Below are 7,270 nucleotides of genomic sequence, written 5' to 3'. Positions count from 1 at the left end.
AGATGCGCTTCAGATAAAAAGTACGCAGGAGGTGTTATCACTCTCAAGTTGTATACAATATTTTGGTGAAGTCTAAAGAAAAATTTCTTAGCTTAGAAAACAATAACATGGGCTTCCCTGGTGGCGCAGTGGTTGAGACTCCACCTGCTGATGCAGGGGACACGGGTTCGTGCCCCGTTCCGGGAAGATCCCACATGCCGCGGAGCGGCTGGGCCCGTGAGCCATGGCCGCTGAGCCTGCGCGTCCGGAGCCTGCGCTCCGCAAAGGGAGAGGCCACAACAGTGAGAGGCCCGCGTACAGCAAAAAAAAAAAAAAAGAAAACAGTAACATACCTTAGGAAAAAAAAAAAAAAAAAAAACTTGTGGAGTAAGTAGCTCCAAACTCCCAGCTTTCCACAGAAACGTGGAAAAACAGTTGAAACTTTCAGGACCAATTTGTTAGAATTCTGGAAATAGGCAAAGGTTTACAGAAACCAAGTGAACAATAACTTAGGAGAAAGGCAACTAAAAAATTGTTGGAAAGCTTTTGCGACATTTTTTCTTGGCCTTGTCTCACTCCCTTCCTGGCACAGTGGTGGTCTTGAAGATGACAGCCTGTGTTCCCAGTGTGGGACCCTTGTCCCTGGTTTTAAAGGAAGCAGAGCAGACCTTATTTGTAATTATGTTCATCTGTTCTATTCTAAAATGTCTGGGGGACTGCCACAGGTGATAGTTTCTGTCTTGCCTATCTTGGAATTCATTCAGGGCTGAAAAGCAGTGTGCATTGCTAGAAAACACTGTAAGCAAATTAAAAACCTGCAGCTGCCTGGGGCTAAAGACTACAACTGAGACATGCAATAGATGGCTTGAAGCCCAGAAGGAAAAGGTAGGGAGAATTTCTTTAGGAAATTAGGGCATTCAAAAGCACCTATATGTACTGAGGAATTTTAAAAGCCACACTCATGCCCAAGGCATAAGAGATGGTTAGGAAAGAACTGAGAATACCCTAGACTTTCACAAAAATAAAGTTAAAATAGTTACTCTGATGTTTTCTCTAAAAGTTTTATATTTTTAGATCTTATATTTAAGTCTGTGATTCATTTTAACTATTTTTTTATATCTTGTGAGGTAGGGGTCCAGTATTAAACTTAGAAATTACTTAACCTTTCCAGCTTAGAGACTTGCCATTCATCATATCTTAGTCAATATTGGCAAAATCAAAATCAACAGGTCTATATTGTTCTCCAATTATACTTTTCCCCAAAGTCTATCTTCTTTGTTAAGTATATCATGCCGGAGTGGTGATTGTCTCTTTTATTATTATTATTCTAATCCAATTCATTACCAAATTATACATAATCTATTTGCAAAATATGGAGACTTTTCTTTTCACTGAATTCATGCTATTCTTATAACTCACAACTCCAACAGTTCTGTGAATAACTGCAATAATTCTGTTACTGCCAAATCCACTTATATCTTATACTGATACCAATCATTAAAATTTTGGGCTTAAAGGCTTTCAAAGTCTATAGAATAAAAATATGTTTCCCTGGCATTCAGTGCTCTTTTTTAAAAATTATTTTTAGCAAATTATTTTTAGCTAAGTCAGTAACATTCAAAGGAAGAGGCCTATTTGAGGCTTAGCAAGGTCATGCAAACTTTGACCTTCCATGTCATCCCTAAATCATTAGGACACACCCTCCCTCTCCTGAGTCTAAGGCAGGGGTCCCCAACCCCCGGGCATCATACCGGTACCAGTCTGCGGCCTGTTAGGAACCGAGCACAGCAGGAGGTGAGTGGCAGGCGAGCAAGCGAAGCTTCATCTGCCGCTCCCCCATCACTGGCATTACCACCTGAACCACTCTGCCCCTGGTCTGTGGAAAAATTGTCTTCCACAATATCGGTCCCTGGTGCCAAAAAGTTGGGGACCGCTGGTCTAAGGTTTAGGTCTAAAGAGGATGGGGTCTAGTTTTGTGTCTGAATGGGCAATTTGAGGCTGGGTGAGGGGAGAGTGAACTGGCAGTTTTAACCAGAGAGCTGGACAAAGTGTTAAGCAACAGATTGAGGAACAAAGCCAATGAATAAAATGAGCATTGGGGAGTGAGCAAGGAATAATTAGGATGGAACTGGCAATTAAGGCCAGCTTATCCATCAGCCAGTACTCTGGACAAACCGTGGTGCAGATTGCATGGCTAGGAGCCCAGGTATAATGACTGTTTCAGACCTCTTATAATAAGCTCTAATCAACCACTTGGGATAGAGCATAAACAGTAAATTGTGTGTTAGTGTTTCTACCCAGGCACAAGGTGAGATAAAATGTAAATGGCAGAAATCCATAGTAATACAGGAGATGCAATGGACTGGTGGCTATTGTTTCCACATTTCTCATATGTGCAGACCTGTTTCCAAATTGTCTATTGATAGCATGTGCCAAGTTTCTGCTTGCATTATATATAAGAATGGATAGCAATGGAAGATTATAAATTAATAGTACAGATCTTCGGTGCAGTCTCAAGGACCTTTTTATTTCCTTTTTTTTTTTTTAACATCTTTATTGGAGTATAATTGCTTTACAATGGTGTGTTAGTTTCTGCTGTATAACAAAGTGAATCAGCTATATGTATACATATATACCCATATCCCCTCCCTCTTGCGTCTCCCTCCCACCCTCCCTTTCCCACCCATCTAGGTGGTCACAAAGCACGAAGCTGATCTCCCTGTGCTATGCAGCTGCTTCCGACTAGCTATCTGTTTTACATTTGGTAGTGTATATATGTCAGTGCCACTCTCTCATTTCGTCCCAGCTTCCCTTCACCCTCCCCATGGCCTAAAGTCCATTCTCTACATCTGGGTCTTTATTCCTGTCCTGCCCCTAGGTTCATCAGAACCATTTTTTTTAGATTCCAATTTTTTAAATATATGTATTAGCATACAGTATTTGTTTTTCTCTTTCTGACTTACTTCAATCTGTATGACAGACTCTAGGTCCATCCACCTCACTACAAATAACTCAATTTCATTTCTTTTTATGGCTGAGTAATATTTCATTGTATGTGTTTGTTGGCAATCTGATATCTTCTTTGGAGAAATGTCTATTTAGGTCTTCTGCCCATTTTTGGATTGGGTTGTTTGTTTTTTTGGTACTGAGCTGCATGAGCTGCTTGTATATTTTGGAGATTAAGCCTCTATCAGTTGCTTCATTTGCAAATATTTTCTCCCATTCTGAGCATTGTATTTTCGTCTTGTTTATGGTTTCCTTTGCTGTGCAAAAGCTTTTAAGTTTCATTAGGTCCCATTTGTTGTAGATTGCTTTGGGTAGTATAGTCATTTTCACAATGTTGATTCTTCCAATCCAAGAACATGGTATAACTCTCCCTCTGTTTGTATCATCTTTAATTTCTTTCATCAGTGTCTTACAGTTTTCTGAATACATGTCTTCTGTCTCCTTAGGCAGGTTTATTCCTAAGTAATTTATTCTTTTTGTTGCAATGGTAAATGGGAGTGTTTCCTTAATTTTTCTTTCAAATTTTTCATCCTTACTGTGTAGTAGTGGAAGAGATTTCTGTGCATTAATTTTGTATCCTGCTACTTTACCAAATTCATTGATTAGCTCTAGTAGTTTTCTGGTAGCATCTTTAGGATTCTCTATGTATAGTATCATGTCATCTGCAAACAGTGACAGCTTTACTTCTTTTCCAATTTGGATTCCTTTTATTTATTTTTCTTCACTGATTGCTGTGGCTAAAACTTCCAAAACTATGTTGAATAACAGTGGTGAGAGTGAGTAACCTTGTCTTGTTCCTGATCTTAGTGGAAATGGTTTCAGTTTTTCACCATTGAGAACAATGCTAGCTGTGGGTTTGTCATATATGGCCTTTATTATGTTGAGGAAAGTTCCCTCTGTGCCTACAACACCCTCTGGGTGTTGAATTTTGTCAAAAGCTTTTTCCTGCATCTGTTGAGATGATCATATGGTTTTTATCCTTCAATTTGTTAATATGGTGTATCACAGTGATTGATTTGCATATATTGAAGAATCCTTGCATTCCTGGGATAAACCCCACTTGATCATGGTGTATGATTCTTTTAATGTGCTGTTGGATTCTGTTTGCTAGTAGTTTGTTGAGTATTTTGGCCTCTGTGTTCATCAGTGATATTAGCCTGTAGTTTTATTTTTTGTGACATCTTTGTCTGGTTTTGGTATCAGGGTGATGGTGGTCTCATAGAACGAGTTTGGGAGTGTTCCTCCCTCTGCTATATTTTGGAAGAGTTTGAGGAGGATAGGTGTTAGCTCTTCTCTAAATGTTTGATAGAATATGCCTGTGAAGCCATCAAGCACTGAAATTAACACTGTGATTAAAAATTTCCCAACAAACAAAAGCTAAGGACCATCTGGTCCTTAGCTTTTGTTTGTTGGGAAATTTTTAATCACAGTGTTAATTTCAGTGCTTGTGATTTGTTTCTTTATATTTTCTATTTCTTCCTGGTTCAGTCTTGGAAGGTTGTGCTTTTCTAAGAATTTGTCCATTTCTTCCAGGTTGTCCATTTTATTGGCATATAGTATTCCTTAAATCCTAGTGAATTCTTAGAAAAGTATGTTGCTTTTTGTCTTTGATCTGTATTTTGAGTAAATTTGGTAAGTTTTTGACCAGCTAGATTTGAGAAGAATGGTAAAAGTAACTGCAACTAATCTCAATATTTTAGCCAGTGTAAAATGTCACAGACTCCCTTCACATATAAGTATTCCAAAATTATCCCAATAAGAAAAATTTACCATGATATAATGAAAAGGAGGACAACCTAATATGGATACGTCTCTGTAAATGGTTAAACATTATGAAATATGTTATGTGAGCCTTCCTTCAGACTCCATAAAGGAATACATAGAGCTGATTAACATTAAATTTCATAAATCTAGGCCAGACTTTTATAATTAGTAGATTAAAAAATGACAAAAATAAAAGACAAAACGATCCTGTGACTAAGACAAAGATCCAATGATCTTCGAGAAAAAAACATTTATCCAACATATCTCCCCAACTGTGGACAAATAAATATTTTTATTCTTGTATTTTAAATTTCTACCAAAATATTATAACTTTCTACATACAACATAAAACAAGCAGACAGTATCTAGAAATGGTCTTTATATGACAAAAGTGTCAAGTCTTTGAAGGTACACTAAATTTTTTTTTTCCTGAATTAGGTCACTATGATGTTAGGTTAAAGTTACAGTAAGCAGTTCAAGCAAAATGCATATTGCTTAGATTTTAAAGCAAGCAATTTTTACTGTTTAATTAAAATGTAAGTTTAAATGTGAAGCTATTGCACCAACATATATAAACACTTCTTGGAAATACAGATAGCCAGTAATGGAATAACTGATTTTAAAATAATGAAAGCTTGATGTGATATGTAAAGTTTGGGAACAAATCAAAAAATATCTTTAAGAGATGTCAAGGAACATGAAGAGCAAGCTTTATTATTTGGAGCTTGAAAACTTAGAAGCAAAACAAACTATTTGCATATAATGTAGTACAATGAGCATTTGTTCATAAAAGACTCCCAAAGTCTTAAAACTTCATACATAAACCAGAATGAAATCCATTAGGTTAATGATTTAAAGATGTCCAAAGTAGCTTATTGAGAACTGCTAGATTCTCTTACCTGCATTACCAAATCATAAACAAGTTTATGCAAAACTGTTTTCTGGGTAACTCACTCTTATCGCTCCCCAATAACAAGCTCGGATAAGGCAGATCAAACGTAAGAGATAAGCAACTACCGAAGAAACTAAGTTGCATGAAATAGCCTTGCAAAACCTTGGGTGACAACAGTTAATCCAACTCCAATGAAAATACATATTAATCCAATGGTAATATATGCACAGCAGCATCTTCAAGGAAGTGTACTACCCACAGAGGAAATTTTTTTGCAGTGTGGGCATTTTACCACAGAGTGTTGAACGTCAGTTCCATCCACAAGAACGTGTTTCCACAGTGCCAAAACATGACTCTTGTACCTCTGGTTGGACTGGTAATGCAGGTTGAGCTGGCTGTTCTTCAGAAATAAGCATTACTGGGCCAAGGTTAATAATGCATCTACAGTTGGGTCTTGGACATCCTATTCGCCATGATGTGTCCTTAGAAATGCGAAGACAATTACAAGGGCATCTAACATACTTCTTCCCTGTTGTGGGGTTTTCGATTGGCGTAGCTTCATTGCAAACCGCGCACTTAACCACATGCTGGTGAAGCTTGCCATCCAAATTGATGAGAGATTGGCATACGCAGCAGTTTATTACTGGAATACCACAGGCATCTGGACTGGCAATGGCTGTGTACGGAGGTGGGAGTTCCACTCTGGGGCTGCTTTCTTGTTAAGTATGGTGGCGCCGTGGGAGTGATATTTCCAGAATGGGATGCGGACAGCAGAGGCAAGCGTTTGTCTACCCCATCAGCAGCCATGACGGCCGCAGGGGCGGCAGGGCCAAGGGGGAGGCCTAGTCTGGGGTTGTGGCTCCACTTGGAGGCGGTGTTAGTGCTACTGCCGCTGCAGCCACCTCCCAGACCTTTTTATTTCTTTTTTTAAAAAAAATAAATTTATTTATTTATTTTTGGCTGCGTTGGGTCTTTGTTGCTGCGCGCAGGCTTTCTCTATTTGTGGTGAGCGGGGGCTCCTCTTTGTTGTGATGCGCGGGCTTCTCATTGTGGTGGCTTCTTTTGTTGCGGAGCACGGGCTCTAGGCACACGGACTTCAGTAGTTGTGGCATGCAGGCTCAGTAGTTGTGGCTCGCGAGCTCTAGAGCGCAGGCTTAGTAGTTGTGGCACATGGGGTTAGTTGCTCTGTGGTATGTGGGATCTTCCAGACCAGGGCTCGAACCTGTGTTCCCTGCATTGGCAGGCGGATTCTTAACACTGTGCCATCAGGAAAGCCCCAGACCTTTTTATTTCTTAAAAATGATTATTTGAATAAAATTTGGGAAGTACTTAGAAATTGTTGGAAATTTACATAAATATAATTGCACCTCTTTAGTACAAAAACTGGGTAAAGCAAACAGCCTAAATAAAAAAAAAAAATCTTTTTAGGAAATTCCAAGGGTTCTATAAAAATGTGGAATATTGAACTAAATTGGATGTTTTTCGTCTTCTTGGAATTCAAATTTATTCTTCTTTTTTATTATGTGAAATTGACAGCATTGATGTTCTTATAAGAACTTTTTTACTGGGTAAGTGTGGGTGGTTAAATATAATATAAATAAATCTATTTAATATGTAAATTCAAAGTAT

General features: G+C 38.4%; 1 pseudogene; it reads right to left on the bottom strand.

Moving 5' to 3' along the window:
* Nucleotides 1-5,673: 5,673 nt before the first annotated feature.
* On the bottom strand, nucleotides 5,674-6,448 carry LOC102985537 (type 2 phosphatidylinositol 4,5-bisphosphate 4-phosphatase-like; annotated as a pseudogene).
* Between the last annotated feature and the right edge of the window lie 822 nt (nucleotides 6,449-7,270).

Source organism: Physeter macrocephalus, chromosome 20 (genome assembly GCF_002837175.3).
Source record: "Physeter macrocephalus isolate SW-GA chromosome 20, ASM283717v5, whole genome shotgun sequence".
Lineage (NCBI taxonomy): Eukaryota > Metazoa > Chordata > Mammalia > Artiodactyla > Physeteridae > Physeter > Physeter macrocephalus.
This window is presented reverse-complemented; position numbering and strand designations above follow the sequence as displayed.